Genomic DNA, 26,716 nt, shown 5'->3' with positions numbered 1-26,716 from the left:
GCCTGGAATTCAAATTGTAGGGGGAAGCCCCAGTGCCAAACATGTTTCACCACCCTGCAGACTGTGCAGAACTGAAAAAAAAAAAAAACTTCTCAGAGAAAATGCTTTCCCTTCCCACAGGGCACAGGTTACCAGAAACCTCCAGGACTGTCAGAAGTTGGTAGCTGGAGCAGCTGAAATCTTCTCTGAGCTTTTTGCAAGCTCTGTAAGAATTATAAAATTCTTAAGTTATGTAAATAAATATCTTCCCTATATGTTGCTTGAACTTAATTGGGTGATGAAAATATTGTAAGTTTGTGCTTCTACAGCATCTTTCATGCAAAGATATCAGAAGTGCTTCGTAAACATTCACTAATTAAGCCATTAAACCATACAACACCCCACTGAGTCTGGAAGGATTTATAGGGATGTGTACAGTAAGAAGATTAAGTTTTACTCCTGGTAGTTTGGGAGGGGTTTTGGCTGAAAAATGGAAAAATAAATCCAGAAACTATTATTCTATAGAAATGACTTAAACATATAATATATAATGTTTTTATTAGTTATCCCAACTAATATATTGGGATAACATCAGCAAAGCAGAAACAGGCAGGTTGTGGGTGGGTAGTCTTGGGACCACATCAGTGAAAACCACACTGGGAGGTTTCCCCATATTTTCCCTACCCTGCACATGGAAGAAAAGTAGGCAGAGCTTGATGTCAGTCCCCTGAAGTTTAAAACAGCCCCTGCCCACTGGCACTGCAAAGTGCCTACACTTTGGAAAACACAGGTGCCCACACAGAGGGCCTCTGGCACCTTTCCCACATCCATCACATTAAACACATTGTGCTGGAGAAATACTTATATATTTATATGTTTCTATGTGCTCATAAGCTGATGGTGATGCATATATTCACCCCTAGGTTGGATCTGACAGCCCGGATGGGAGCAGAAGGGAGGATGGGGCTGTCACCTCCTGACTGTCGGCTCCAGGAGGATGAGTTCCTCGGGCCTGGGGAGGGGACAGATCCCACACTTTCCCACAGGATGCCACAAGAGCAGCAGTGCTGGGTATCAACAGCCACAACGGTGTCAGCAGACCCCACTCAACAGCTCAGGCTGAGCTTTTGGGTTCTCAGCCACTTCGGTATCACCCCGTGGCACGAAAGCTGTTGGGTATCGCCTCGGCCTGTCATCTGCTCTGAGCCAGGGTGTCGGGGCTGATGGCCGGGGGACTTTGGAAAGTTTTTCAGCTCACAGATAAACAGCAGCAAATGTTCTCAGGACAACACATTCTGGAGCCCCAATCTTATCAGGGCACTTAGGACACAGCCTGTATACACGTTTCAGGCCAGACAGTCAGAGCGCACACACGGCCATGAGGAGCACGTTGGAGGCTGCAGGCTTTTCTTGCTGCTTCTTTCTTTGTCTTGCCATCCTGCTTCAACAGAGAATGCTCTGCAGGGCTGTCAGAAGAGTGCTGAATAAAGCTTTGCAGAGATTGATGCCAAACCTCGTATTACTGAGTGCTTTTACAGCAAAAAAACTCAGCCAGTTGTCTCACGGGGGTGGTGGTAGAGAAAAGCAACTTAGGTCATCCACTCAAATTTTGAGGGGGGGATGTTGGACAGTTTTGAGTCCTGTGCTTCCTGCACACAGCTTAAAGGGTGCATGGCATGGCATTTGGGGAAGTTTGAGTTTGTGGCACTGCTGGTGTGCAGCCTCCATTCACTTTGCATTGCCCAGAAGAGGTTAAACCAGGCTGGCAGTGCAAGCGTGGGCTTGGGGCTTCTCCTATGGTTTGACCCAGCTTTGTCAAAGCAAGCTCAAACCTGCCTGCGCTGAATATTATAAACTTAGCCTCAGTCCTTGCTGTACATTCATGAGTGCTTGTGTAGTTTGTAAAAAATCATCCCACTGCTGTGACTCGGAGAGCACAAAAACACCAGAGACAGAAATAAGCTGTTATATTTCAACAAGTCTCATCTCATGGCTTTTGTTTGAGTACAGTCAGGGAGTTCAAACTGAAACAGAGGCATTGCAATTTGGGCTTGGGAGAATCAATGTGTTTCACACCTACATGCATGGTGTTACCTAAAACTCCTCCTCCTCCTCCTTCCTGTCTCTGCCTGGAGTCTTTGCTGCTGCTCAGTTCCTGCTGGCAGATCCCTGTGATCTTCCTCCACCAAAACAAGTTCCCCCGCTGAAATCCTTCCAGCCAAGGGATGTGATGGATGTGAGCCCACGCATCAGCTCCAGCTCCACGTTAAAGTCAGATGTGAACTCCAGGTGAACTCCCACATATGGTGAGAGATGCTGCCTGACGTCACATTCCTCTTTTCCACACTCTCTTCTGCAGCTTGGACACGACAGGTCTGCTCAGTTATGCCTCCACCTCCTCTGCTGGTTCAAGACAGAGCTGTGGTCAAGATCAGACTCAGCAAGGAACATTACTGGCCTTTGACAGTGACCAACCTTGAAAATAGAGACTAAGGCAACTCATTTGCAAGCAGAAGGGACAAGATTGTGAGGGGTAAAGGGTTCATCATTGCTTCTCAAACCTTCTTCCCAGCATTGTTTCCCCTAAATGCAGATGTAATTTTTGGTGAATGTTTGTAATTTTGGTGCTGCAAGCACTTTCTCTGAGCCTGCTTTGCTGCTGCTTGCAACCAAGCTCCTCTTGGGGCACCTGTGTGATCTGGTAAAGGAGCCAGTGGCTGAATAAAAGCTGAAAAATGAAAGGTCTGAAGAGTCATCAAAGCTAAGACATTGTACTTTGGGCTGATTTTTGTGTTATTCTGCTTGATTTGGAGTTGGGCAGGATGGCACAGACCCTCCAGCAGCGTTGTGATATTCCTGGGTATCAAAGGTGTTGCTGGGGATGTGTCTCTGTAACCAGAAAACCAAGCATAAAACACCATTAATTTTGTCATCAGTTTAGTTTAGTTATGATTTTCTCTTTTCTTCCCATCATCACTTATACTATGGTATTTTAAAATTTTCAGGTCCTTTTATCCTAACTGAAGCAACCTCCATTCCTACTAGCCACTACAAGCTAAGAATCAGATTCTGCCAAAACCCGTTCCTCAGCACCTAACACGAGGTTAGATATGGGTATAAAAGAACATAACTCACTTTTCCTTACACTTGCCTATTCTCTTCACAGCAAACCAGTGTAAACCTATATTGTTATCTTACAAAAATCAGCTTAATCCTGGTGTATTTTTAGCCCTTTGTCTCCTACTTTTTCATACTTCCCTGTCCATCATCTACCCTCTCTTTTGCCTCTTGAATGTTTGCAGAAATCCATACCTGCCAGGGAGTCTCCAAAGCCACAAGGGCTCCCTTTTGCTATGGCCAAGGACACTTCTGGGGCTCTTGTGGTCCTCAGCCTCCTCTGACTGGGGGTGGAAGGGCTATGGGGTGTTGCTGAGGGAGGTGGGATTGTTTGGCCTGGAGAAAAGGAGGCTCAGGGAGGACCTAACCATGCCCTAAATCTCCCTGAAAGAAGCCATAGTGAGATGTTTTTGTCTCTTCCCTCAACATGTTAATGAGTGACAGGATGAGAGGAAACAGCCTCAGGTTGCACCAGGGGAGGTTTAGATTAGACATTAGGAAATTTTTTTTCTCACAGAAAGAATTGTAAAGCATTGGCACAGATTCCCCAGGGGAGCGCTGGAGTCACCATCCCTGGAAGTGTTCAAAAATGTGCAGATACAGCATTTGAGGACATGGTTTAATGGTGAATTTGATGGTTGGACTTAAAGGCCTTAAAGGTAATTTCCAACATAAACAATTCTAATATCCTATGATTCTAAGAGGTCACAATTTCCTTTCATTACCAGAGAGATGGATATGCTCTTGCAGTGGGTGTTTCACATAGTTTTGTATTACTTATTTTTGATTTTTATCTTACCAAAGATCTTGCAGCAGGATCAGAGAGCTGAACACGCACACTGAGGCTTTTTTTATAAGGTCACTTGACATCTTCATTCCAAGCCCCTGGTATTATCTTGTATGAGAATGCACTTAAGATAAACATCTGTCTGAGACTTATCTGGGCTCAGATTATGTTCACAGACAGCAGGAGAAGAATACAGGGATTTAAAACTTTTCCTTCTGTTAAAAATTTGTTTAAACTTTACATAATCTGAGAAAGCAGAATGACAAACTTAATTCAACATCCAATGAAGTTGCTTAAAAAATTTCCTCCTAGGGTATGAACCGACCTTTTCCCAAATAACAGAATGCCAGTGGCTTCTGTCAGAGGCCCTCTTGAAAATGCCAGTTAGGTGTTTTTTTCTGCCATCTCTCCCCACAACTCCTATAGGAGCTGGTTTTCTCAAGGCCCGGCTGTGCTTGTCCTTGCAAAAACCCTGAAGGGAGCAGAGATGAAATCATTCCTACTTTACCTGCTGGGAGCTGAGACCTGGAAGGATAAATCTGGAATTTTGAAGCCCAGTGGAGCAATTTAGCTGGGCAGATAACAAACTCTGGGCATGAAGCACACGGGTGTAGACCCTCCTGTGTTTGGGCATGACCATGTGGACAGGCTGTCCTTGTGGTGACTGTGGTGAATTGTCACTTCAAGGGCAAGGAGCAGACATTGTGACTGTGGCTTCTCTAACACCACAACAAAAGGGGACAAAAGAACACAACATAACTCACCAAAGGGTGGACAGAGCCAGGGTGAGACTCTGCTCCCAAGGGGCCCATCTGAACTATTGCTGCAGGCTGTCTTTAAGTTAATGGAGAGAAATAGGTGTGTCAGGAGAGTGATCCATCTTCTCCTGATACAGCTGTCCGTGGGGAATTGCTCTCTGAAATTGCCTGTTTCTATTGGCTTCCAGTGGAGCTGAGAGATTCTGAGTAAATCCTCATTTTAGGTGAGGAAGTCAGAGAGGATCTGGCCTGGATTCTGCCAGTGACAACCACGCCCTGGAGCAACCATTCCCCTGGCTTTGCAGCACCCAGGGCACATCACCCCACACCTCAAAGCAGCTGGTAAAAATTGAGTATTCTACAAAGCAACTCTGTGGTTAAAGCAAATTATATTTCATGGGGAGACATTCAGCAGATTTACAAAACATTTACCTGCCTTCCAGAGAGTTTCCCCCTACCATTACACCTGTTGCCAAGCAAACTGGCAGAGTTAGAGGCAAAACTGTCCCACATCAAATATTCTGGGTTTACATTAATCTCAGTCACAAACAAACCACCAAAGGAGAAGAGGCTACATTGCAGTGACATAACCCATGGGCTGTGAGCATCCCTGAAGGTAAGCACTCAGCTATTCAGCCTTAAAAAGAGCAGTAAAGAAAAACAAGATCCATGTGTGAATTCTCTAATTCCTTTAAGATTTTCCACAACTTAATTTCATGAAGGCAGCTAAAGGGTTTCCAGCAGGAGTTGTAACAAGAGGGTAAAAAATGTCCAGATTACAAATACTGGCACAAAGTTTAATTGTAGGATTAAATTAAAAAATGTCCCATACTTCATTGTTACCATGATATTTTCTGAAAAATCTCTTTGCCAGGATTTTTTTCTCCTGGGAAGCTGAGAAGCATCAGAGGAAAAGAAAAACAATATTATCTGATTTGCTTCTCCTGTTCTGCTGCTTTGGAATGTGGCAGGTGCATCTTTGATTGGATCCATGTGAATTATTTCAATTTAATGACCAATCATGATCCAGCTGTGTTAAGGCTCTGAGGAATCATGAGTTTTTATTATTCATTCTTTTCTAGCCTTCTGATGTATCCTTTCTCTGTAGTTTAGTATAGTTTTAGTATATGATATGATATGATATGATATAATAATATAATATAATATAATATAATATAATATAATATAATATAATATAATATAATATAATTAATATAATATAATATAATATAATTAATATAATATAATATAATATAATATAATATAATATAATATAATATAATATAATATAATATAATATAATATAATATAATATAATATAATATAATATAATATAATATAATATAATATAATATAATATAATATAATATATCAGCCTTCTGAAACATGGAGTCAGATTCATCTCTTCCCTCATCCTGGGACCCTCACAACCACAACACTTCATGAGCACAGTTGCACCCCCTGTTCTTCATCCAGTAATGAGCATTACATTGGCAGAATTTATTTCACCCTGCTCCTCACAAACACAACCAAAGCAAGGGGTGGCCTCACTCCGTGTGGCTTTACTTGCATAGCTGACCCTTCCCTCAGGAAATCCCAGCTGGGGAATGGACAGATGTGTGCAGCTGCTGCACGGAGCAGCAGCTCTTGTCTGGCTGCATCTGCAAGAGAGATGTCACAGGGGCAGCAGCAGATGGGCTGCTGGGTCACCCTGTGCCACCCCCTCCCTGCTGAGAACAGGCTGCCCAGGCACCAAGAGCATCTCTGGGCTGGAAAGGCTCATTTTCCCTGGCTCAGGGGTGAGTTCCCAGTGTAGCTGGGAGCTGGGGGCACATCCCTGGGGCTGGGGAGGGGAGGATGGGAAGTGCTGTCAACCCAGGCAGGAATGAGCCCTGCCTTGGCAGCTGTCACCTAGCCAGGCTCCTCCAGACCAAATGGCACTGAGAGACACCATGCCCCCATCTCCTCAGCAGCCAGTGGGTGTTTGTAATACTTGTTCATGCTAATTAAGATCTGTATCACTGTTCCCATAATTATGGGCTCTGCAGGAGGCAATTCTCATGTCTTGTGAGGTGGTCCTAATTCCAGACACCCTATTTTATCCACAATAATTTAAATGCTGCTCTGAAGACAGGATATGGAGAGGGCACACAAGAGGTTTTTGTCTGTCTACTTTTCTACTACCAACATGGAAAAGATTGTTATAACAGCCCCAAATAGCAGCTCTTTTGAGTACACATAACTGTCCAAGGAATATTACTCTGTAGTACCTTTTTCTTGTGCTATCACCTCTGTTCTCTTAATTATTCTTAGCTGTAAAAATAGACATGCATTTGAAATGAGCCAGCCAGAACAGCCTGTCTGTTGTGACAGTCCAAATACTAGAACATGCAGCCAGTGGTGTGAGAGGGTTGACCTGAATGGTGGGAAATCCTTCACCTTTTTTGACTGGAGTACGAGGAAGGTTTCCAGATGAAGAAAACCTGCCTTGCACCTTGCAGCCATGCAGTGAGGTTTCTCCCACTGAGTGGCTAACAGCTCCTCATGTCTGCTGGGCAGGACACCTTCCCTAACCCCACGACCTCTCATCCTGCCAAACACAACAAATATGGGTCAATGGCTTTTGGAGAGGGAAAAACTCCAGAGCAATCCTCCACTGACGCTGAAATAATTCCAGTGCTTGAAAAGTGAGAGCAGCTGTGGCTGCTTCCACATCCACAAGCAATGCAGCTTGCTCATTGCCAGCAATCCTTAATCCTCTTTGAACTCCTGACTTTACATATCAGATGGTTGCTCCATGGAGTAATAGCTGTGTATTACTGCCCATTCACTGTAAGTATTTTACAGGGTGACACAGAGATGAGAAATGTATTCTCAGGAGGCTCAGGCACAAAGGTTACTGGATGCAAATCATATTTGTGTCGGCACTGGCACATGTTTACAAAACCAGGAGCAGGGTATCGAGTGTTAAAATGGGAAAAATTCCCTTTGCATCCTGTGAAAATGCTGGCAGCCCAAGGGCAGAGAGTGCCCGCGGGTGTGGCCATGCTGTACTGGCACTGCATGCTGAAAGTAATCATTTCAGACACCAAATAAAGGGGTAAAACTATTCCAGTGAGCAAAAAGAGGTCTGTCCTAGTTTGGGGAGAGGTGATGAAAACCTTTAGGTCTGTGTGAGAACCACAGATGATGGAGGACACTCTGTTAGTGCTTGCTCTTAAATTTATTTATTTTGCTGTAGCCTGTGTATTCCTTAAAGTCTTGGCTCTGTGAATGTAGTGATGAGATGTTTAAAACAATTTCCTCTGGAAGGATTTTGGAAAAGCAAATATTTTGTTTCACAGGGGAGAAAATGTCGTTCATGTTGTAGCTTTAAAATGTGACCTGCAGATACTGAAATGTCAGAAACAAAGAAAAAAAACCAGAGAATTTGAACTTTTTCCTTTTATTTTTTTTTAAATTTTAATACTGTTTCTTTCTCCCACCCTGCTGTTGGGGAAAGGAAGGGAATAAAAAGGGGGAACCTGTCATAATTTAGGATCATTTGTATTTCTAATTCCAGCAGTGAAGGGGAATGGGACCCCATGGAGATGGATGCTCCCCTGGACTGGAGTCACTCATGGCTGGGCAGAAGGATATTCCTAAACATATGGTTTACACACAAATTAAAAATAATTTTGATTTTCCTCAAAAAGATATTTACTCATTTGTTGGGGTTTCTTTCTTTTCAAAAAGTTGGTTTGATTTCTGGTGTTTGGTTTATTTTGTTTTGCTTGGTTTTGTTTTAATAAAATGACTTGGTTTCCTCACAAGACTGAAACTTGTTAATCACAAGCAAACACTTCTCAGAACAGATGGCTTCACAGCACAGTCAATTTCTCAGTGAAAGGGGATTTTGATGGACAGACAGTGCTCAGCTTTCCTTTTCCCTAAACTATCCCTGTTGTGCAGGAACACTGGCACGAGGGTTACATGGTCAGAAATGTTTCAGCTGTGTGAGCTGCATCCCAAGGCAAGCTAGCCTTGGAGTGGACACTAGGCTTGGGTGCAGGCTGATTTTAGTCCTTTGAATATATCTATATTTATACAGATATATTCAATATACCTATCTATATATTATATATATAGATATCTACAGCAAAATCCATGCCCATGCTTCAGGCTGCCAGTGCTTGCAGGGGTGCTGAGCTCTAGGGTCTCCACCAGGACTCAAAATCAGTGCTTGCCAGGTGATGTCTCTGAGCCTTCCTTCACACCTGCCTGCAGTGCTCTGCAGCTTTGACTGCAGAAGGAAGGTCACTGATCAACAGCTTTTTGTGGAAAGACATTTACCCAGTTCATTAATATTTCACAGAATCATCACAGACTCACAGAATGGTTTGGGTTTGGAAGGGACCTTAAAGATCACCTATTTCCAACCCCTACCTTCCACTAGATCAGGTTGCTCCAAGCCTCATTCAAACTATCCTTGAACACTTCCAGGGATGGGGAATCCACAGCTTCCTTCTCTGTGTTTGGGTCAGCCTGAAGAGCAACATGCAGGTTGAGTATTCCATCCCTATCCTGTCCTAGGAAAAAAGACTGGAAAGAAAGAAGTTTGCCCAAATCTGCTGCAGAAAGAAAAACCTGAAAGTATGAAGAAGGGTCAGGAGATCTGAGACCCTGTGCTGTCAGCTGAGTGTCAGTGTCATATTTTCTGAAAAATCCTTTGTAAACAATAACTATCTGATGGCTGTGGAATGTGGTCTGGAAGTTGTTTACCAACAGGTGCATCTTTGACTGGTCTCATGTGAGTTGTTTTTACTTGATGACCAATCATGGTCCAGCTGTGTTGGACTCTGTCATCAGCCTTTCCTTTCCTTTCCTTTCCTTTCCTTTCCTTTCCTTTCCTTTCCTTTCCTTTCCTTTCCTTTCCTTTCCTTTCCTTTCCTTTCCTTTCCTTTCCTTTCCTTTCCTTTCCTTTCCTTTCCTTTCCTTTCCTTTCCTTTCCTTTCCTTTCCTTTCCTTTCCTTTCCTTTCCTTTCCTTTCCCTCTGATGAAAACCTTTCTTCTACTCTTTTAGCATAGCTTTAGTACAGCATTTTAAATATAATATAATACCATAAGATAATAAATCAGCTTTCTAAGAAATATGGAGTGAGATTCATCTCTTCCCTTGTCCTGGGACAGCTGAGCAATTTATCACTGTCAAAATCCTTCCACAGCCCTGCTGCTAATGGCTCTTGAATGAGGAGCATGCACCAATAGCATCCAAAAGTCTTTCTGGGCTGAGCCCACAGTTGGGAGGCCTGGCCATAGATCACACCAAGGAGCAGCTCCACATCCCCATCCCAGGTTTTACCAAGCCTGGAGGGGCACGTGGGGACAGGCCTGTGTCCTGCAGCCCTCCCACTGCAGCTGGGCTTTGCCTGGAATGGAGATGACCCCAGGACCAAGAGGCAGAACAAGCTTTGCCCTCAGCTGCATGTGTAAAAATCCAAAAGTAGGACATTCTCCTGAGCTTCTGCCCACAAATCTGAGTCCTTTGCATAAAATACTGGCGGTGCTGTGGAAGAAGCAACCTGAAGGACTTGGACAAATTTTACTGATGGATGACAAATGACAGGGGTTTCACTAGCTAGGTACCAAGAATATGCCAGAAGAACATAATCCTTGTACTGCCACACAGATTTAGAAGTACTATTTTGCTCTGAATTTCACTTCCTCACATTTTTCCTGAATAATATGAAAATATAAGGTTTACAAAGGAATAAGGCAGTTTTCCAGAATACATCAGCTCCTCTCCTCATTTTCTATGCAGCCATGGTGTCAGTCATTGAATATAATCTGAAGGCAGGTGTGATCACAACAGCAAGAAATATTATAATTTTTTTTCCAAAGTCCATTTCTGAAGCTTACGATCCATACTGAGGCAAAAGGCAAATTAAAATGTGAATTTACTATTCAGATCCAGGGATATTCCTTCAGCTCAACACAAGTTAAATACTGAGGGGGTGCAATAAAGGGATCCAAAGCCAGAAGCAGTGAAACTGTAACTCATTAAAATCATTATTCACTAACAGGTTATCTGATGTCCTTACAGAGTAAGTCACACATACAGTAGAAGGATTTCTTTGATTAATGAAACACGCTAAAAAGTGAAAAGAAGCTGGAACTGCCAGGGCAAAGGTAACTTGAGGCTGCCTCATGCTGTGATACACCCCAGGGATACTCATGATTGTGAAACAGGGGGTTCCTTTCTGTCCTTTTGAGAGCTTGTGTATGCCTTACCACAGGACAGTGGTAGGAAAACACATTAAAAATAACATACATGGAGAAGGGGCTCACTTAGATGATCTAGAAACACAGAATCATCAAATGGTTTGGGTTGGAAGGGACTTTAAAGATCATCTTGTTCCAGCCCCTCTGCCATGGGCTGGGACACCTTTCCCTGTGCTGGGATGCTCAGCACCCCATCCAGCCTGGCCTGTGGGGCAGCCACAGCTTCTCTGGGCAACCTGGTGCAATGTCTCACTTCCCTCAAAGTTAAAAAAAAGGAAAATATTCTTCCTCATATCTAACCTAAACCATAGGCTTCAGGCTAAAGGACAAATAATGGGTTTGGGCATCTCCTTTTATGTGGCTTCTCTGACAGGGCTGATATTTAATCATGGCCTGTGCTGTGTGGCAGCTCTTCCCAGTCATTCCTAATGGGCTGGGCTGGAAGGGTAGGGAGAAGCTGTCAGTGGTGGTGTGCAGCAGCATAACCCAGATCCCTGGCTGCCAGCCAGCGTGGATAATGGACATTCACTCAGGGTGTTCCTCTGACAGACCCCAGAGAACCTTCCCAGAGCCTTTGTGGCCCTGCAGTTTGCAGCACTTCCACTGTACACAGGTGCTGCCAGCCTCTCTTGCTACCACCTCACTGTGGAGGACAAAATTCCAGGTGTTTCACAGTGTGCAGTGAAGTTCTCCCCTCCTCCAGCATCCACTGGCTTACGTGACCCTTGTTTGAAGATGTGGACTCCAGCCAGAGCACGGATGATTTTCCCTAGAACTGTGGATTTACTGCTTGAACCCTTTGTATGCCAAACCCCGTTCCTGCTGCAGTTCAGAGACATTGTGCAAAAGGGCTAAAATTTGTCTCTCTGGTGAGTTTCATCTGGAAAACTTAGCAGGGAGTAGGTTATAGCACATCTTGTCTGCAGGGATTGCCCCTGCACAGGGGAAAATCCCTCTTGCACAGCATCCCTAGGGAGCACCAAATCACACACATCAGTCCTTATCTCCAAGACACCAGCAGGTCCCTCCTCCCCTCAGAAGTCCAAGGGCTGGATGTTGACAGCTGTGCTCTGGAGGCATTGCAGAGCTGTCTGTGATAAGGGTGATGCCCACAAGAGCACGAGGAAGAGCTGCAGCAGAGGCCAGGCCCAAGTTCAGCAGGAATACAACCCAGGAGCTGATCAAACCTCAAATCTCGATGCCTTCTGCTCAGAGCAGGGCATGCTTCCTTCTCCTTGTTTACCCACAGCAGCAGCTGCCCAAACCCACATTTGGTGTCCTCAAAGCACAGCTGAGAAACCCCAGTGCTGGTGTTGTTGTGGTGCTGCTGTGCTGATAAGGGATCGTGAGTTTGCAGAGCACCCTCAAGGTGACAGCACCATGTGCAGCCCATCCCAGGGACATTCCCCAGCCACCAGAGTTGGCAGAATTTTTAATCCTGAGGCACGAGTGATGTGAGAAGGAAACTGGAGGAGACACAGGCTGCTGCTTGGACGGAATTGTGGGGGAAGTCTCCCATTCCCACCCTCAACATAAAACTCAAAACCGGGAGCCATGGAGGCTCTACATGCAGCAAACTTGGGTGGAGTGACTACAAACACTGTACTTGCTGCTCAGGCAGATCTAAGACAAGGTTTCATGAAGCAAAGGACTGGTCCAGGGAGGTGGGATTGATGCCTCAGGTTTTAGCTTTTCTATTTTTCAGATTCTGTGCTGATTCAGTGTGTAGTTCTGAGCTTCATATTAGGGGATGGTGAGCTCTGTGCACAGAGCAGGGAGACAAAACAATTCCTGCTCCAGCTGGGGACCAAGGACAAATGATCCAAATCTCAGGCCCAAAAGCATAAACAACGTGGGCTGAAGAGAGATAACAAGAAGGATGGGACTTGATGGGCTACGGCTGTAACTGGACAATTAACTCCAATATGCAAATGGACCAGAACTCATAAAAGTGAGAAACCCCACGACTGATTGTCCATTTTTTGCAGTCATTTTGGGTTGTGCTGCCCAAGGTGTATCCATTGAGGCCTCTTAAAAATCCCTACTTTATTCTTTAGCTCCATCTAGTCTCTGTTCTAGGTTAGCCTTCACAAGGCATCAGGATGTCCAGGGAATGTCCAGACATGCCCAGACCCAAAGTTAGGGAAGGCAGATTTGGATGTTGATCATGGTTGGCATCTTGACCACAGGTCTTGATACCTTCTGCTGCTCCCAGCCACTGCCTGCAGTTCCAAAAGCAGCTGAAATGCCAACACCAAAATGCCCAACCTCTCCTCCAACACCCACAGCTCTGTTTCTACACGTTGGTGATTGCATTAGACACCACCAAGTTTTGAATTCTTCTTCAAGGCTTTCAGGGAGCTGACACATGGAGATGTCAGATGTCTGTTCCCACAGGACATTCCACTGAAGCATTGCTGAAACAGCCTCATCCCTGAGCCACGCCAGCAGGTGCTGTGTTGAGCAGTGTCATGTTCCAGAGCTGAGACAGATGAGGATCAGGCCAGCACAGAATATTCAAATTAATGGATTTGGTCTTCAAGACACCCCTAACAACCCATGGTGCAAAGCTCTGTGATGCTGTAGCCTTTGCTGCAATCCAAAATATTCCCAGGGTACTCCTGAGGTAAAGCCTTAATCCCCTAATACTTTAGGGGATGCCTGCATGGTGTGGCTCTACCACAGCTTTCACTTTCCCCAGGTGTAACATCTATTTGACAATTTATTTTCTGAAAAGCCTCAATCATTTCAAAATAACTAGGCTTTTTATTTCTTTTTTTTTCCTTTTCTATGGATAATTAAACTTTGCTCTATTGAAAGGCTTTCAAAGAACAGCTGGCAGAAAATAAACCCTCAAACTCCAAGAAAAGAAGGAAGGGTTGCTTTTACAGAGTAATCTAAATTACCCACACTTCAAAAGCAGAGCACAAAGGAGGCATTTAAATAAGGGTCCTTTGTTCTGTAGTTGCTGTTACTGGACAGTGCTGCAAAGCCCTTTTTTAACTCAATATAAACAGCCTTTTAAAATCCAAAGAAGTCTTTAAAAGGCCATCAGATTAGGGCTTGAGAAAAATTGTTGCCAGATTACACTGAAAGTTTCTTTACAAGCCAGAGGGAATGTTTCATGGGTTTGAGTCTATTTGCTTTTATGATCCTCACTTTTCATTTCTGGCTTGCAGTCAGTCACAGAAGGTTTGCTGCTCCTTCCAGGCTTCTTCTGCAAAGAAACAAATGGGAAGATCTTTCCCTCCAGCGCAGTGCCTTGGGGATGCCTTGCCATCCTGCTGTGTAAAAGGCAGCATCACCATTTTCAGCCAATTCCTACATTTTTTAAAACCCTGCATGAGTTCACGTCAAGCTGGAGGAACAGGAGGAGGATAATACACAGGCTTTTGTTTGTAGAAAGGATCCCCCAACCTGGTGAGCCTCTGACCCTTTCAGTAGTTGTGTCCCCCACACGGCTCATTGCAGCAGGCAAGGAGCAGGGAATACATGTACAGCCACACAGCCCAGCTTGATTTAATTAGAGACGCTTTTAATTAAATTTTATCATTGAAGCTGTAGCAGGAGCATGCTTAGATAAAAATATAATGAAGATTTCCTTGGCATCAAAGAAGAAAGGTGTGACTTCAGCTTAATTACTTAGACCAGCAGAGGTAGAACTTGGTTGTATCTGAGAATTGGCAGCAAATTAAGGCTGCAAACAGAGGCATTTGCTGTACATCCTGTGGCTGTCCTGCAGCCTTTACTGGCATGGTGCCTGTGCAGTTTCATGACAGCTGAGATACAGCCCTTGTTTAGGTGGAACAATTGATTAGACCTACAATTACACTGTGATAATTGCTAAGAAGAGAGGCCTCTGCTGTAGGCAGGCAGGTAATAAATAGGATGTACTTTAGCATTAGGTTCCCTTGAAATCCTCAGACCAAGAGGCAGGTTTAGGAGATCCCTGAATATTGCTGAAATGGAACTGGGAAATGTGAATCTCATGGATTCTGGATAGCTGAAGTCCTTAATCTCTGTTGGAGGACACTGTTGCAGGAAAGGAGGTGCTGATGAATTTTCCCCCTTCCTGGTTTTCCTTCCAGAATGGGGATACTTCTCTGATTTGTGAGCCATTGAATGCTTGGAAGAAATGTCTAATTTGCCTCCTCATTGCCAGACACATCCCAAGCTCATCATCTTCTACCAGGAGGCAGAGAGAACAGCCATTAAACCCAGCAGTGAAAGAAGAAAATCACATGCACAATTTGCTGCCTCTGCCTCTCCCCTGGCACTCCAGGGTTTTAATGCAATTTGGTGTATCCCAGCCAGTGGTGCTTGGCTGCTTTTAATTAAAAAAAAATTAAAGGATTTATGTTGGGATTAAATGGGATAATTATTGATTGATCTCTGCCTTCTAAATTGAAAAGCATTTGGATTAATCAGCTTTTAAACAGGAAATCACTCGGTTCTGGACAGGAAGCCAACCTCAGGCCCTGCACTCTAGCAGGGCTTTATTTTGCCCTCTTCCTTTAAACTTGCTGGGAAATATTTTCCTTTCTTTTCTTCTTGCTTCATACCCAGAAGAAAACTGCTTTCATTGAGACAAGCTCTGGGTCACAAGTGCAAAGATCACCCTGCCTTGCAGTCCTGGCAGAGAACACCTGCCAGGCTCTGCAGCATCCTGATGGAGCTGACCAGGAGCTCTGACTCCTTCTGAGAGCCTTGTGCTGGGAGCTGGGCCAGCCACCTCCCTGGCAGGTCCAGGCAGGAATGAGATATTCCATGGAGGAGGGAGCAGCTTTGTACCAGCAGAGGTGTGGGTAGTTCCATCTTGCAGGCCAAGCAAAGCAGACACCCAAAGAGGCAGCTCAGCTGGAGAGGCTGGTGAATAAAACAGTGCAAAGCTGGCTCTTGCTCAGCTCTGGGACTGTGTGTATCTCCCCATCTGCAAAAGCAGCTGGAAATGAGATTAAGCAGGTGAGGAAGGTGGTAAGGCAACGTGAACTAAAAATAATAATAATGGCACACTCAAAATAATAATATCCTCCATCCCCAGCTGCAGAAGTAGGCCGCTGACCTAAGCACTGTGAGTTCAGGTTTCTACATTTATCCTGGGGCAGAGATTGTGTAGCTCTGTGGCTCTCATCTATACTTGGAGTATTCCACCTGCATGGAAACAAAAGTCTTCTTAACTCGCCTGAAACCCCAAGTGGAGAATTTGGAAGAGAAGATTTGCTATTTTAGGGAGTTCCAACAGGATTTTTCAGCCTCTGAATTAGAGGGTTAGGGTTAAAATTAAACAAATTTTTCAGTTCCAATTAGTCATATTTCCAGTGTTAGAACTTAAAAGCAGGTTTCAACTTCACCCTTTGTGAATGAGGAGAACAAAGTGAGAGCAATGTCCACATCACAATCTCGGTCTTTTCCCCAGATTTTCCCATTTTGTTTTTAAAATTTCTCCCTTCAAAACACTTTTATAAAGATTCCCCACATGGAGAGAGCAGAATACCCATCCAGAGAGCCTGCATTTTTCTAGGAAGCTTTTCTGCTGAAGTACTTCAATCAGTGGGATGCTGGTCCAGCAGTGACTCATGCAGACCTCCCCCACAGTGTCACCCACCAGAGGGAGGTGACCTGGCAGCAGGCTACACCCCTCTGCAGAGGGAAGGTAATTCACACTTGAAAGGATGATTTGAGTTTTTCAGCTCCTTAATAATTGGAACAAACAACCTTTCTTCCACAAACCTGGAGAGAAAAGCACCCATGTTGTGTCAGTCCCACTCTGCCTGAAATTCTCACCACCCTGGCCACAACCCCTGAATGATCCCTGCTGTAAATCTTCCTTAGGAAGGGCATACTCAGAGCTCAGCCCCACTCACAAGTGTGCCAAGAACTGCTGATGTGGTTATGGGAGACTTTATTGTCCCCTAAAACTCCCTTAAAGGGGAGGTTGTAGCCAGGTGGGGGCTGGTGTCTTTTTCCAGGTAAAAAGGGATAGGGCAAGAAGAAAAAGTATAATGCTGTACCAGGGGAGGTTTAGATTGGATATAGGAAAAATTTCTTCATTGATAAGGTCGTCAAGCACTGGAACAGGCTTCCCAGTGGAGTGGTGGAGTCACCATCTCTGGAGGAATTTCAAAGCTCTGTAGATGTGGTCCTGAGGGACATGGATCAGTGATGGACTTGGCAGTGCTGGGTTAATGACCAGAATCTGTGTTCTTAGAGATCCAGCATAAGTGGTTCTATGGTTAGGTAATGATGACATAAAAATGGATGAGGCATTATTTAAACTGCAAAGTCATTGTCTCATCTCAGGGTGACCAACTGGTGCATTTTCTAGAGTGGCCTTGTCCTCAGACTGACTTCACATGTCCTCAGACTGACTTCACAGTGCTCATGAAGAGCACTTCTAATGGACATTAGGAAAATAATGAGTTCCACCAAATATTGGCCAACCCAGCTGAGCCATTCAAGCTTTCCTGTATCACACTCTGGGTCTGCTTTTGAAGATGAGTACAAGGAAGAGCAGTTTTTTCCTACCTGTGTATGCAAACATATATGTACAAGCTATTTTCAGTATTTTCTGCTTACTCCAGGCCTACAAGATGGTAGAAAACAAACAGAGCTTTGTCATCCTTTTAAGGAGACACTATGCAAAAAAACTGAGGCACAATTAAATGAATCAATTAGAGAAGACAACAGACAGTGCTTTTATGCATAAGATTAATTACATTCAAAATATGTAAGAGCCAGTGATATAAAAACCCAAAGGGTAGATATCCTGCTTTGAATGCAGGCAGGGAAGAGTAAAATTCACTCCTCTTGCTCCCTTTTCCAAAGTAAACAAGCTGAGCAAGACTAGAGAAAGGGAATTTTTCAGAGTACAGAACCAACATCACCATCTTCTTAAGCTCAATCTTGCTAAGATCTTTTCAGCAAACTGATCTGTGCCATTGCCCATGGTGACAGCTAAATCCAGGTCTGTCAGTCAAAACCAACAGTCCTGAGCATCACCACACTGCTGTGTTCACCTGCCTGATGTGGGATTAATGAGAATATAGAGCCATATTTTTTTCCCAAGGATCACAGCAAAACATTAAGAGGCAATGACACAATTTGTGGCAAAACTACATGTAAAAAGAGAAAAAATCCCTGGAATAGTGATGCAGCCTGGAACAGGGTCCCAGGGAGCCTGTGCCATCCCTGTGCTTGCTGAAATTTGAAACTGAGTGGACAGGACTCTGCCCCACCTGATTTAAGATCAAATGATTGGACTGAACCCTGCTTGGGCAGAGCAAAGGACCTCCTTGGGAGGTCCTGAATGGTTTTATGATCTCATGGCACATTACTGACTTACCCAGCAGAGATCAAAGATGTAAACCAGGAATTTTGCTTTTGCCACAGGCGATTTTTCAGATACCTTTGGCCCATACTTTACATGCTTTGCAAGGTTGGGACTAAGGACTGTGAATTTGATCTGATAGTCCCCGGGCAGCACAGGAGTCCCAATGTCTGAGCAGGAGCTGATGCCACCAGGGACACCCTCAGCTCCCTGCTGTCTGGGGTTTCCCATGCCAGGCATGTTACACTGTTCTGCCTGAAAGATAACAAGAAGCATTAACAAACAGAGAGGTTCTCTGGTCAGTAGAAAAGGATATTTGGGCAGGAGAGAATAAAAAGACTGAATTTCTGGGTGATGCTCATGCCTTTATCAGGTGTTACTCATGTTAGGACACTGCCTCTTGCCTGAGGAACCTCTAAGACACCAAGATATTTGTTCCTCCAAGAGGCTGTAGCATTGAAAACCTCTTACCAGCTCTTTGCAGGCAGAAATTGGGGCAGGCAGCAGCTACTAACAGCTCTCCTGCCCACACCACTGTGACCTGCTTAAGCAGCTACCTCTGCATTCTAGGGCAGCCCTGGTACAGGATGACTACACAAAGGTAACCTTCACCCATCCCCTACGAGCCTCAGCATGCAGTTCTTTCTTCTCCTACCCTATCACTTTTCCACGACCTCAAACTCTCCCAGCAGACTGTCAGAGTTTTGAATGGTTTATTCCAGTAATGCCAAAAGCCCTGCAGAGTCCAGCCTCTCTCCTCAGCAGCTGCTGCTGTCTGGGACTGCTCAAGTCACCAGAGGGTGCTGCTGGTGCCCTCCAAGAGCCAACGTGGCAGCTGGAAGCCAAAGGTGCTCCTCTCCCCTGGCTCCTTTTCCCTGAGCAGTGATCTGTGTGTTTTCAGGCAGATTGGCCTTTTCTCCTGCACACTCCCTTTTTCTGTGGTGGTAGGCTGTGTAAAACCACCTTTCTCTGCAGTCCCAGGCTTGAAGCATCCTGGAGAGAAATGTGTGTGAAATCCTGAGATTTTGTTCATTCTCCTTCACAAAGCCACATGGCAGCCCTGGGTGCAAGAGATCAGTAAGGCTGAGTGGTTGAACATGGGTACACCTTGAGAGTGTTTTCCAACACCACACAGAGGAAAAAGAGAGGTTGTGTGCACATCTGTGCACGTGTGCTGAGCACAAGCACACAGAGAACCACTTAAAACCAGTGCATCAGTTCCATAGGACAGCAGAGAAGTCCATCTGGACCTTTTGGCTTCTCGTGCCTAAAGCTGTTGTTGTGATGGATTATCCCCACAGTTTCTGAGGCATCCTTGAATTTAGTCTTACATGTTTCTGTGCTATGTTTGCTTTCAGCCAAGTTAATCTTGGCTGTCACTTGAGTACAGTTAATGATGTTCTCTACTCAGAGATTTGCAGTTGTGCATAATGGGGCTGGAGTCCTTCCCTGGGCTCCTCACACTGCTGTCAGAGACCTTCTGTCGGGTGCACAGGAGTCACTGAGCATTTTGCAAAGGAGTGCCTGAAAATGAATGCTGCAGTCCTAAATGAGCTGCTGTATAATCCCTCTATCTGCCTCCGACTGTCTCAGATTAATTCTATTTGCCAGTCACTTTCTCCTCTCTCTAAAAAAGGGACATATTTTTAGCCTCTCAACAAATCTGACACAATGGAGTTTCCCTCGTGTCTGTTCTCACTGTCACCATTTCTAAGTGTTTTTTTTTTTTTTTAATTCTTCTTAATTTCTTGTAGCCCAGGACTGGGAATTTAAGATTTATCGTACTTGCAAGAGTCACAGCCTTCAAATTCCACCAAATAAAAAACAAGCAGTATGAGTTTGTAGAGTCACAGAAATGCTCTTACAAAAGACAAGCTCTGCGGTGGAGCCAGTGGCTCTCTCTTGCCCGTGGCTTTAGCATGCCCTGGACAGGCCAATTGTGGTTATATAATACTGGCTCTGGAGCAGATGCTGCTGTGTTTGGGCTGGGAGATTACAGCTGGCATGCACGACTGAAGGGAGCTTTCTGACAAATGCAGCCGCCTCTGTCGGGCAGGGATCGCAGCGAGGCAGCTCCGGGTGTCCCTTCCCTGCAATCCCGTGCGGCTGGGATGGACACAGGGACTGGAGGCTGTTGCAGGAGAAAACAGCCTTAAAAATAACAACAGGAACAAAAATCCTCCCCAGCAAATTCAGCAAATCTTGCTAAAGCCACGTGTGGCTGGAGGAGCACTGCGGGCTGTGACTGCGGGCTGTCAGGCACGGGTGTCTCGTTTGGGGGAGATGATCTACTGCACCCGGGATGGTTGAGGTGTCCCCGTGGCTGGGTGTCTGATTGAGCATTTCTCCATGCTCTGTTGTGATTCACCACATGTTTGGCCTATCGAGTGTCTCATCACCTTTTCCAGGGCTGTGACTCGGTGCTGTGGCATGTGCAGCAGGATGTCACCGCGGGGATGGGACAGCCAGCCCTTATCAGCGTGCTGGGGACAGTGCTGGAGAGGCTCTTACACCTCACTATCAAAAGGCTACCTAAACAACCCCAATCTGCTCTGACTCCATTCCAGGAAATCTCGTGAGCCATCTCTGGGTGAGATTTTTCCAGGTAGGAAGATGAGAGGGAAGCAGGAGAATCTCCAGCTGCTGCCCACAACAGCGCTGCTCCCCATCCCCACCCTCGAGAGCCTTTCCATGTCTGACTGATCAATGCCAGTCCCTGACATCCCCAAGGGGCTGCAAACGCAGCTTCCCAAGTGTCCTGCAGTTTGACAGACACAGCCATTGCTGTCTGCTGACTCCCAGCACATCCCTCCAAAATCCTGGGCTGCTACATCACATTAAAGTGATGGATGAGGAAGAGCTGTACCCAGCTGACTCAAACCTCTCCTTAGTGCTTAAAGGTTGCTTCACATCTGGATCCCATTAAAAAAAACTATCCAGTCTGGTTGCTAAATAAAGCTCATCCAGGTGTAAGACTAAATGAACAAACATTTCTAGTAACTGGTATTGTTTGGTTTGAGATATGTGCCACCAGTGGTGACCTTTACAGAAAAGGCTAATCCATACTAGGGATAGGATCCCACTGGATCCCTTTCCTCATTAAGTAAAATAATCATCAGACCACCTCCTACTCATCCCCATTTGGCCATTTCCATCTTCAGGCCTTCTGGTTTTGTTTTTTTTTTTCTGATATCTGGCAAAACCAATCTTTTGCTATTTCTACCTTTCTACCTGCACTTGGGACGGGCAGGGAGATGAGAGGAAGTGTTGCATTCTCATGGCTTATACCATGGGACATCCCATCTCTCCATATGGAACTGTGGGAGAATTCCCAATTTACCTCATTCATTTCCTAAACCCACGCTGAGAAGGGGAATTTCTGAGAAAGGAACTAAAAGGAGATCTGAAAGTTGTTCAGGTGCTTTAGATTTCATAGAATCACAGGAACATAGAGTCTTTCAGGTTGGAAGGGACCTCTATCACCTCATTCCTACTCCCCTGCCATGGGCAGGGAACCCTCTACCACTCTACCAGGCTGATCAAAGCCCCACCTAACCCAGCTTGAAAATTCCAGGGGTGGGGTACCCACCACTTCTCTGGGTAAAATTTACCTCATAATGTCCCTTGGGAAGGTCTCCCCAGGGGATTCTTCCTACTTTCCAGTCTCATCTGAGTAACAATCTCTCCTCTCACAGTCCTGAACAGTGACAGGTCAGATGGAGCCTCAGCCGAGGGAGGACTGGCCCTTGTTGGGCTGCAAACATGTGTTACCTCCTAATTAACACTGTAATTATTCCTTTTTTCTTGCCCTTCCACCTCATCTATGTACACACATTCCATCCATTTACCCACATCACAAAGGGCAGAGGATGCTGACTGATTCTTTCAAGGGTCTATTCTGCATTGTAACCCTTTGGTTGCATTTGGGTCTGGGTGCAAGCAATACCAGAGTTCATTTTAAGCCTGTTGACTTCCAGCAAGCAGGTTAGAACAGCACGGGGGTCAGCATGGGCTGAAACATGTCCCCAAGGCAGCAGATGAATCAGTGCACAGAGGGCTCTACCTCATGTCTGTGGTCACACTGCCATCAGCACCTGAGCTGTGCAATACCCATTTTCCATGTCCACACAATGCTGCAGCTCCTAGCAGGGGCATCACCAGAATAAAATCTTGGGCTCCAGCCACTGTCCAAACCACAAAGCCTCCCTTCTCCTGGTAAACAGCAGCTGTTTTCTTCCCAGAAGTGACCACACTTCAGCAATGGCTGTCGCAATGTAAATATTTTCTAACCCTCCAGAGACACGTGGGCAGGCTGCCTTAGGGGTTTGTGTCCTTAAAGTGTGAGATGCAAGTGTGGAGCTGGATGGTCACACGGGGTTTGTTCCTCCATACAGAGTGCAAGAGCAGGTGAACACATATTTGCTGTTTAAGAGCAGCTGCCAGCTGAATCCCAGCACAAATGATTCAGTAGTCACCTAATCAAGGATATTAGAGGTGCTGAACCACAGGAGGAAGAACAGTGACCTTTTAATGAGCCTGATTGTAGCAGAAGAGTGGCAGCTGCACGGTGCCATGGCACTGCTTGTGTCTTCAGTGTCTTCAGCCCAGCTCCTGTGGGAAAGCACAAGAGATGGGATTGCAAGTCATCATGACTCCAAGGCTGAGTCCCACAGACCCAGCAATACCCAGAGAGGCAATATTTCACTGTGTGGCTGGAAGGAAGCTGTGCAAGTGATTATAGAGATTATTGACATCACCATTGCCACCAAAATCCTCTAGGACAGTGGTCATTTTCTCAGGCTGTTCCAGGGAAAGCTAACATGGCAAAGGAGCCAAAAAAAGTTACAGCAGATTAAACAGGCTTGAGGTAACAGCTTTTAGTTGCTGATGCACTGCAGGATACTTCTCAACCCCCTTTTCAAATATGCATGAGGCTGGACACCGTTCAGTTGTCAATAGCATATTAAGAATATATACATTGAAGAAATATTAGATGACCTTGGTTCTTTGCATCAGCCACCTGGGACAAAGGCTGGTTTTGCTCAAGGCCAGGCTGGGCTTTATGTGGATTTTTAGGGAAGCAGGCTGGATCTGGGGCAGCTTTTCTGCCTCTGCAATCACAGTGCTGTGCTGCAGCAGCTCCCAGCTCTGCTCACTGCTGCATTAACAATGGAGAGGCATTTCCAGGTGCTGCAAAAACCCCAGTGGGAAACGAGGACTCCCACCTCCAGGACATGGCACAGTTACTACAGAGGAATTAAATTCTGCCAGCAGTGCCAGAGACATCTGGTGTGAGCTGGATGCCCAAGCCTGACCAAAGCTTGAAATTGCAGCCTGAATCTTAATGAAACAAAAGGCAGATAAAGGAACAGCACATTCAGAGAGAAAACTGAGGAGTCCAATATTGTGCTTGAGCACAATATTTCAATGTAGTGTCTTCAGCCAAAGCTGCCCTTAATGAATATAAACATAGTTTTGGTTCAGTCAAAATGTTTAACATAAAGTTGCCCAAACAATCTGAATTTGGGACTTTGTTCAACTATTGAAAGTAAACCATCTGTTGGCTGCACTACTCTCACTGAAAGTTAGGAAGAATCCTGGCCAAGAATTAACCAGTGTGGAGCTTCAGACCTCCGTGCCTGAGGGAGGGAAAGGGGTGAGGAGCTGTGGTGTCTCTGGAGAGTACCTTGGCATGGCTGGTACTCCTGGTCTGCCACGTGGACTCCCATGGCCCTCTGAGCTTCCAACACCAGCCACGGGCAGCAGGACAGAGTCTGCCCCAAGGCTGGAGGACATCCACTGCCACTGCTCTTCAGAAAACATCTTGAGAGCAAAAGGGGAATCCTCGACTTGTTTTCCCCTCTCAGAGGTCTGAGCACGCAATCTTTACAGAGATTTCAAGTGTCAGCAGAAAGCTCGCTCCTGGAACTTGCCCGCTGCTTCTCTGTGGCAGAAACTACATTTGCTCTGCATAAAAGCCTTTGCTAGCTCACAGCTGAGTGATCAGCAGCTTTTAATATGCTATGACAAGGACGGCTGGGTGTTGAACCTCTTGGCTCTGCTGCAAGATCACTTTTAGCCTGCAGTGCAGTTTGAGCCTTCCTGCTGAGTGTGGCAGGAGACATACCAAGATTTCTTAGATGCCTCTTTGCTGGGCACAGAGGGACAGCTGCTGTTGGGAGAGCTGCCCAGAGCACCCTTTGTGGCTCAGCAGCAGTTGTGCTGCACATGGGGAGAGGAGGAAAGTGGATTTACTGCTGAGTCAGGTGCATTTGTCTCACTCTGGCCTTGGGTCCTGGGGTGATGTTGCTGCCACACAGCAAAGTGAGCTCTCTCTAGCACAAGGAATATCACTGATAAATAAAGAGATTTAACAAGCAGGAATCAACAGCAAAACCAAAATACACTCACATCTTGGGTCATTGTCTGCTTAGGATGGCATTCTGGCCCAGCAGGTTCTGTCCCCAGCAGTGGTGACAGCAGTAGCCAGCTCGTGCTTCACATTCTCTGTGGTCATCTTCTGCAAGCCAGCAGATATTTGAACCCCACTACCATTAGATTTTGTGGTTATTTTGTAATGCAAGTGTAATTGAGCCCTTCTGTGGCTTTGGCTTCACTAATGTTGCACTCATTTTTTAGGGTATGAAATAGCTTACCTTTTCCATCCTCAGGAAATGAAGAACAGGCTTTGGCCCAGCAAAATGTCCTGAAAAGCCCAGGATGGAGATGAGGAGTCCTTTCCAGGTGACTTGCTTTCAGAAATTCCTCCTGGAACCACATATTTCCATGTATACACACGCATGAATATAGAGCTCTGCTTTTCTGGTTTTATTTTTTAAAATATTATGAGATTGGTTAGACTTAGTGGGGAAAAAAAAAAAATCAGCAGACATCCTTTCCTCAAAGCCCCCAGTTTCTAGGAGCTTACCAAGGAGAACTCTCAAACCAGCATCTATCACACTTTTTTGGTGGCTTGACAAGCCAGCCAGGTTTCTCACTGGGACCGAACAGATGGAGCAGCAGCCTGTCCTAGGGAACTTCCCTGGCTTCTCCCTGGCTGGAAGAGCCCTTTGTCAAAATGATTATTCCTATGCCACTGAACAAGACACAACCAGACGCAGAACTCAGTGCTGCCACACCATCATCCAGACTACAAAGCTGCTCTGAGCACTGCAGCACTTGCTCTCTCTGTGCATCCTGCTCGTGTTAACAGCTTGGTGCTGTCCCCATGCCACCCACATTTCATCCCTCTGCACCCTCATACCCTTCCCAATTTCTGATTGTCTCCCATCTCCAGCTGCCTGTTCTACCAACATTGCTGTTTCCAGCAGCCATTTCTCCTCCAGGAAGGTTTGGAAGTTTTGGGAGGCACTGCTCTAGCAGCATGCCCTGAGAGGTGAACAGGGAAAGATCCCTGGGACAGCTCTGATTTAGATCAGTCTCCCAGATGTGATTTTCAGGGTTCAGACCTACTAAGGACTGCTTCAGCTAAGCAGGTTGAAAGGTGAGACCCCACTCAGAAGGACTGAGTTTAGTCCTGCCATCCTATTAAGCCTCTGGGCAAGAAAAGCAGCCTGTGAGTGATTTTGGTATCCAGCAGGAATGTAACCTATATTGAGCTGGAAACACAATCCAAGATGGGGTCCATGCAGATTAACAAGCCTGACTGTCTCACTGCCCCAAAACTACTGATGAGTTAACAGAGGCCATGCTTTTATTTGGCTCACTTAAAAGCTAAAGACAGAGCAAAAAAACCCCAAACTCAATAGCTGGAAGTTAATGTATATCCTTACTAAGAGAAAAATTAGCAGAAAATTAAAGTTTGGAAGCAGCATAGGGCATCTCAAGTACTTTGGAGGTGGGAGGGGATGCAGCATGTTTCATTCTGGATGTGAGGTGTGCCTTGTGCCCAGGTCTATAGACAAAGCTGTAAGCCAGGGAACACTTTATTCACATTGAAGCCACCACCTTCTCCTTGCTTCTGTCAGCGACATGATGCCCTTAAGGAAATCTGAGCCTTGCAGACAGACCTGTCTGACCCCATTAGCTTGGGAGGGAGATGAGTGTTTGGAATGGAAAACTCTCATCCTGGATCTTTCAGAGACCAATGAGACAGAGCACCAAGGTGCAAACATGGGAGTGAGTCATAGCAAGCTGAGATGATATCAAAGCATTAATAACAGCATCTTCACAGTGCTAGGAAAACCAGCTTTGGTGATCCCATGGCAGGGGAGAAAACAGACTTACAGGGCAAAGAACCTGTTTGTGGGCCTGATGGAGAGCAGGAATTGTCCCTCCTTTAATAAAGGGATTTATTTGCTGAGTAGGTGATAACATCAAGCTGACACCCCTGGAGGGAGAGCATCCCAATTTAGGATAGCATCATGAGTATGTTTTGCCAGTCACTATGAAGGTATTTGCATGCATTTAATCCCCACAGTCAGCTGGTGTGAGAGTCAAAGCTCTCAAATTAGAGCTGGGTAAGGG

At 45.5% G+C, this 26,716-nt stretch overlaps 1 long non-coding RNA gene across 1 annotated transcript; it reads right to left on the bottom strand.

Moving 5' to 3' along the window:
- Window positions 1-817: 817 nt before the first annotated feature.
- Window positions 818-5,265, bottom strand: LOC135286900 (uncharacterized). Its single transcript, XR_010350893.1, has 3 exons — window positions 5,074-5,265; window positions 3,896-3,991; window positions 818-2,868 (listed from the first exon to the last, which is right to left on the bottom strand). It is a non-coding gene; the product is annotated as an uncharacterized LOC135286900 (long non-coding RNA).
- Window positions 5,266-26,716: the final 21,451 nt, after the last annotated feature.

Source organism: Passer domesticus, chromosome 1 (genome assembly GCF_036417665.1).
Source record: "Passer domesticus isolate bPasDom1 chromosome 1, bPasDom1.hap1, whole genome shotgun sequence".
NCBI classification, from domain to species: domain Eukaryota; kingdom Metazoa; phylum Chordata; class Aves; order Passeriformes; family Passeridae; genus Passer; species Passer domesticus.
Note: the sequence above shows the minus strand (reverse complement) of the source record. Positions and strands in the feature narration are given on the sequence as shown.